Here is a 6,000-nt window from a genome sequence, read left to right as displayed (position 1 = left end):
GTCGTAGCCGCAGTAGATTCCGAGTTGAGTCGTAGCGCCAGTAAATTCCGAGATAAGACGTAGCCGCAGTAGATTCTGAGTTGAGTCATAGCGGCAGTAAATACCGAGTTAAGACGTAGCCGCAGTAGATTCTGAGTTGAGTCGTAGCCGCAGTAGATTCCGAGTTGAGACGTAGCCGCGGTAGATTCCGAGTTGAGACGTGGCCGGGGTAGATTCCGAGTTCAGACGTAGCCGCGGTAGATTCCGAGTTGAGACGTAGCCGCGGTAGATTCCGAGTTGAGACGTAGCCGCGGTAGATTCCGAGTTGAGTCGTAGCCACAGTAGATTCCGAGTTGAGACGTAGCCGCAGTAGATTCCGAGTTGAGTCGTAGCCGCAGTAGATTCCGAGTTGAGACGTAGCCGCAGTAGATTCCGAGTTGAGTCGTAGCCGCAGTAGATTCCGAGTTGAGACGTAGCCACAGTAGATACCGAGTTGAGTCGTAGCTGCGGAAGATTCTGAGTTGAAACGTAGCCGCATTAGATTCCGAGTTCAGTCGTAGCCGCAGTAGATTCCGAGTTGAGACGTAGCCGCAGTAGATTCCGAGTTGAGACGTAGCCGCAGTAGATTCCGAGTTGAGACGTAGCCGCAGTAGATTCCGAGTTGAGTCGTAGCCGCAGTAGATTCCGAGTTGAGTCGTAGCCGCAGTAGATTCCGAGTTGAGACGTAGCCGCAGTAGATTCCAAGTTGAGTCGTAGCCGCAGTAGATTCCGAGTTGAGACGTAGCCGCAGTAGATTTCGAGTTGAGACGTAGCCGCAGTAGATTCCGAGTTGAGTCGTAGCCGCAGTAGATTCCGAGTTGAGTCGTAAACGCAGTAGAATCCGAGTGGAGTCATAGCCGCAGGAGATTCTCAGTTGAGACGTAGCCGCAGTAGATTCCGAGTTGAGTCGTAGCCGCAGTAGATTCCGAGTTGAGTAGTAGCCGCAGTAGAAACCGAGTTCAGTCGTAGCCGCAGTATATTCCGAGTTGAAACGTAGCCGCAGTAGATTCCGAGCTCAGTCGTAGCCGCAGTAGATTCCGAGTTGAGTCGTTGCGGCAGTAAATTCCGAGTTAAGACGTAGCCGCAGTAGATTCTGAGTTGAGTCGTAGCGGCAGTAAATACCGAGTTAAGACGTAGCCGCAGTAGATTCTGAGTTGAGTCGTAGCCGCAGTAGATTCCGAGTTGAGACGTAGCCGCGGTAGATTCCGAGTTGAGACGTAGCCGCAGTAGATTCCGTGTTGAGTCGTAGCCGCAGTAGATTCCGAGTTGAGTCGTAGCCGCAGTAGATTCCGAGTTGAGACGTAGCCGCAGTAGATTCCGAGTTGAGTCAAAGCCGCAGTAGATTCTGAGTTGAGTCGTAGCCGCAGTAGATTCTGAGTTGAGTCGTAGCCGCAGTAGTTTCCGAGTTGAGACGTAGCCGCAGTAGATACCGAGTTGAGTCGTAGCCGCAGTAGGTTCCGAGTTGAGTCGTAGCCGCAGTAGATTCCGAGTTGAGACGTAGCCGCAGTACATTCCGAGTTGGGACGTAGCCGCAGTAGATACCGAGTTGAGTCGTAGCTGCAGTCGCTTCCGACTTGAGTCCTAGTCGCAGTAGATTCCGAGTTGAGACGTAGCCGCAGTAGATTCCGAGTTGAGACGTAGCCGCAGTAGATTCCGAGTTGAGTCGTTGCCTCTGTAGATTCCGAGTTGAGACGTAGCCGCAGTAGATTCCGAGTTGAGACGTAGCCGCAGTAGATTCCGAGTTGAGACGTAGCCGCTGTAGATTCCGCGTTGAGACATAGCCGCAGTAGATTCCGAGTTGAGTCGTTGCCGCTGTAGATTCCGAGTTGAGACGTAGCCGCAGTAGATTCCGAGTTGAGACGTAGCCGCAGTAGATTCCGAGTTGAGTCGTTGCCGCTGTAGATTCCGAGTTGAGTAGTTGCCGAAGTAGATTCCGAGATGAGACGTAGCCGCAGTAGATTCCGAGTTGAGACCTAGCTGCAGTAGATTCCGAGTTGAGTCCTAGCCGCAGTAGATTCCGAGTTGAGACGTAGCCGCAGTAGATTCCGAGATGAGACGTAGCCGCAGTAGATTCCGAGTTGAGTCCTAGCCGCAGCAGATTCCGAGTTGAGACGTAGCCGCAGTAGATTCCGAGTTGAGACGTAGCCGCAGTAGATTCCGAGTTGAGTCCTAGCCGCAGTAGATTCCGAGTTGAGTCGTTGCCTCTGTAGATTCCGAGTTGAGACGTAGCCGCAGTAGATTCCGAGTTGAGACGTAGCCGCTGTAGATTCCGAGTTGAGACGTAGCCGTAATAGATTCCGAGTTGAGACGTAGCCGCTGTAGATTCCGAGTTGAGTCGTAGCCGCAGTAGATTCCGAGTGGAGTCGTAGCCGCAGTAGATTCCGAGTTGAGTCATAGCCGCTGTAGATTCTCAGTTGAGACGTAGCCGCAGTAGATTCCGAGTTGAGTCGTAGCCGCAGTAGATTCCGAGTTGAGTAGTAGCCGCAGTAGATTCCGAGTTGAGTCGTAGCCGCAGTAGATTCCGAGTTGAGACGTAGCCGCAGTAGATTCCGAGTTGAGTCGTAGCCGCAGTAGATTCCGAGTTGAGACGTAGCCGCAGTACATTCCGAGTTGAGTCGTAGCCGCAGGAGATTCCGAGTTGAGTCGTAGCCGCAGTAGTTCCGAGTTGAAACGTAGCCGCGGTAGATTCCGAGTTCAGTCGTAGCCGCAGTAGATTCCGAGTTGAGTCGTAGCGCCAGTAAATTCCGAGATAAGACGTAGCCGCAGTAGATTCTGAGTTGAGTCATAGCGGCAGTAAATACCGAGTTAAGACGTAGCCGCAGTAGATTCTGAGTTGAGTCGTAGCCGCAGTAGATTCCGAGTTGAGACGTAGCCGCAGTAGATTCCGAGTTGAGACGTGGCCGCGGTAGATTCCGAGTTCAGACGTAGCCGCGGTAGATTCCGAGTTGAGACGTAGCCGCGGTAGATTCCGAGTTGAGACGTAGCCGCGGTAGATTCCGAGTTGAGTCGTAGCCACAGTAGATTCCGAGTTGAGACGTAGCCGCAGTAGATTCCGAGTTGAGTCGTAGCCGCAGTAGATTCCGAGTTGAGACGTAGCCGCAGTAGATTCCGAGTTGAGTCGTAGCCGCAGTAGATTCCGAGTTGAGACGTAGCCACAGTAGATACCGAGTTGAGTCGTAGCTGCGGAAGATTCTGAGTTGAAACGTAGCCGCATTAGATTCCGAGTTCAGTCGTAGCCGCAGTAGATTCCGAGTTGAGACGTAGCCGCAGTAGATTCCGAGTTGAGACGTAGCCGCAGTAGATTCCGAGTTGAGACGTAGCCGCAGTAGATTCCGAGTTGAGTCGTAGCCGCAGTAGATTCCGAGTTGAGTCGTAGCCGCAGTAGATTCCGAGTTGAGACGTAGCCGCAGTAGATTCCAAGTTGAGTCGTAGCCGCAGTAGATTGCGAGTTGAGACGTAGCCGCAGTAGATTTCGAGTTGAGACGTAGCCGCAGTAGATTCCGAGTTGAGTCGTAGCCGCAGTAGATTCCGAGTTGAGTCGTAGCCGCAGTAGATTCCTAGTGGAGTCATAGCCGCAGGAGATTCTCAGTTGAGACGTAGCCGCAGTAGATTCCGAGTTGAGTCGTAGCCGCAGTAGATTCCGAGTTGAGTAGTAGCCGCAGTAGAAACCGAGTTCAGTCGTAGCCGCAGTATATTCCGAGTTGAAACGTAGCCGCAGTAGATTCCGAGCTCAGTCGTAGCCGCAGTAGATTCCGAGTTGAGTCGTTGCGGCAGTAAATTCCGAGTTAAGACGTAGCCGCAGTAGATTCTGAGTTGAGTCGTAGCGGCAGTAAATACCGAGTTAAGACGTAGCCGCAGTAGATTCTGAGTTGAGTCGTAGCCGCAGTAGATTCCGAGTTGAGACGTAGCCGCGGTAGATTCCGAGTTGAGACGTAGCCGCAGTAGATTCCGTGTTGAGTCGTAGCCGCAGTAGATTCCGAGTTGAGTCGTAGCCGCAGTAGATTCCGAGTTGAGACGTAGCCGCAGTAGATTCCGAGTTGAGTCAAAGCCGCAGTAGATTCTGAGTTGAGTCGTAGCCGCAGTAGATTCTGAGTTGAGTCGTAGCCGCAGTAGTTTCCGAGTTGAGACGTAGCCGCAGTAGATACCGAGTTGAGTCGTAGCCGCAGTAGGTTCCGAGTTGAGTCGTAGCCGCAGTAGATTCCGAGTTGAGACGTAGCCGCAGTACATTCCGAGTTGGGACGTAGCCGCAGTAGATACCGAGTTGAGTCGTAGCTGCAGTCGCTTCCGACTTGAGTCCTAGTCGCAGTAGATTCCGAGTTGAGACGTAGCCGCAGTAGATTCCGAGTTGAGACGTAGCCGCAGTAGATTCCGAGTTGAGTCGTTGCCTCTGTAGATTCCGAGTTGAGACGTAGCCGCAGTAGATTCCGAGTTGAGACGTAGCCGCAGTAGATTCCGAGTTGAGACGTAGCCGCTGTAGATTCCGCGTTGAGACATAGCCGCAGTAGATTCCGAGTTGAGTCGTTGCCGCTGTAGATTCCGAGTTGAGACGTAGCCGCAGTAGATTCCGAGTTGAGACGTAGCCGCAGTAGATTCTGAGTTGAGTCGTTGCCGCTGTAGATTCCGAGTTGAGTAGTTGCCGAAGTAGATTCCGAGATGAGACGTAGCCGCAGTAGATTCCGAGTTGAGACCTAGCTGCAGTAGATTCCGAGTTGAGTCCTAGCCGCAGTAGATTCCGAGTTGAGACGTAGCCGCAGTAGATTCCGAGATGAGACGTAGCCGCAGTAGATTCCGAGTTGAGTCCTAGCCGCAGCAGATTCCGAGTTGAGACGTAGCCGCAGTAGATTCCGAGTTGAGACGTAGCCGCAGTAGATTCCGAGTTGAGTCCTAGCCGCAGTAGATTCCGAGTTGAGTCGTTGCCTCTGTAGATTCCGAGTTGAGACGTAGCCGCAGTAGATTCCGAGTTGAGACGTAGCCGCTGTAGATTCCGAGTTGAGACGTAGCCGTAATAGATTCCGAGTTGAGACGTAGCCGCTGTAGATTCCGAGTTGAGTCGTAGCCGCAGTAGATTTCGAGTGGAGTCGTAGCCGCAGTAGATTCCGAGTTGAGTCATAGCCGCTGTAGATTCTCAGTTGAGACGTAGCCGCAGTAGATTCCGAGTTGAGTCGTAGCCGCAGTAGATTCCGAGTTGAGTAGTAGCCGCAGTAGATTCCGAGTTGAGTCGTAGCCGCAGTAGATTCCGAGTTGAGACGTAGCCGCAGTAGATTCCGAGTTGAGTCGTAGCCGCAGTAGATTCCGAGTTGAGACGTAGCCGCAGTACATTCCGAGTTGAGTCGTAGCCGCAGGAGATTCCGAGTTGAGTCGTAGCCGCAGTAGTTCCGAGTTGAAACGTAGCCGCGGTAGATTCCGAGTTCAGTCGTAGCCGCAGTAGATTCCGAGTGGAGACGTAGTCGCAGTAGATTCCGAGTTGAGACGTAGCCGCAGTATATTCTGAGTTGAGTCGTAGCCGCAGTAGATTCCGAGTTGAGATGTAGCCGCAGTAGATTCCGAGTCGAGACTTAGCCGCAGTAGATTCCGAGTTGAGTCGTAGCCGCAGTAGATTCCGAGTTGAGTCTTAGCCGCAGTAGATTCCGAGTTGAGTCATAGCCGCAGTAGATTCTCAGTTGAGACGTAGCCGAAGTAGATTCCGAGTTGAGTCGTAGCCGCAGTAGATTCCGAGTTGACTTGTAGCCGCAGTAGATTCTGAGTTGAGACGTAACCGCAGTATATTCCGAGTTGAAACGTAGCCGCAGTAGATTCCGAGTTCAGTCGTAGCCGCAGTAGATTCCGAGTTGAGTTGTAGCGCCAGTAAATTCCGAGATAAGACGTAGCCGCAGTAGATTCTGAGTTGAGTCATAGCGGCAGTAAATACCGAGTTAAGACGTAGCCGCAGTAGATTCTGAGTTGAGTCGTAGCGGCAGTAAATACCGAGTTAAGACGTAGCCG

Source organism: Coturnix japonica, chromosome 20, assembly GCF_054131305.1.
Source record: "Coturnix japonica strain WE chromosome 20, WE-NBRP24, whole genome shotgun sequence".
Lineage (NCBI taxonomy): Eukaryota > Metazoa > Chordata > Aves > Galliformes > Phasianidae > Coturnix > Coturnix japonica.
Note: the sequence above shows the minus strand (reverse complement) of the source record.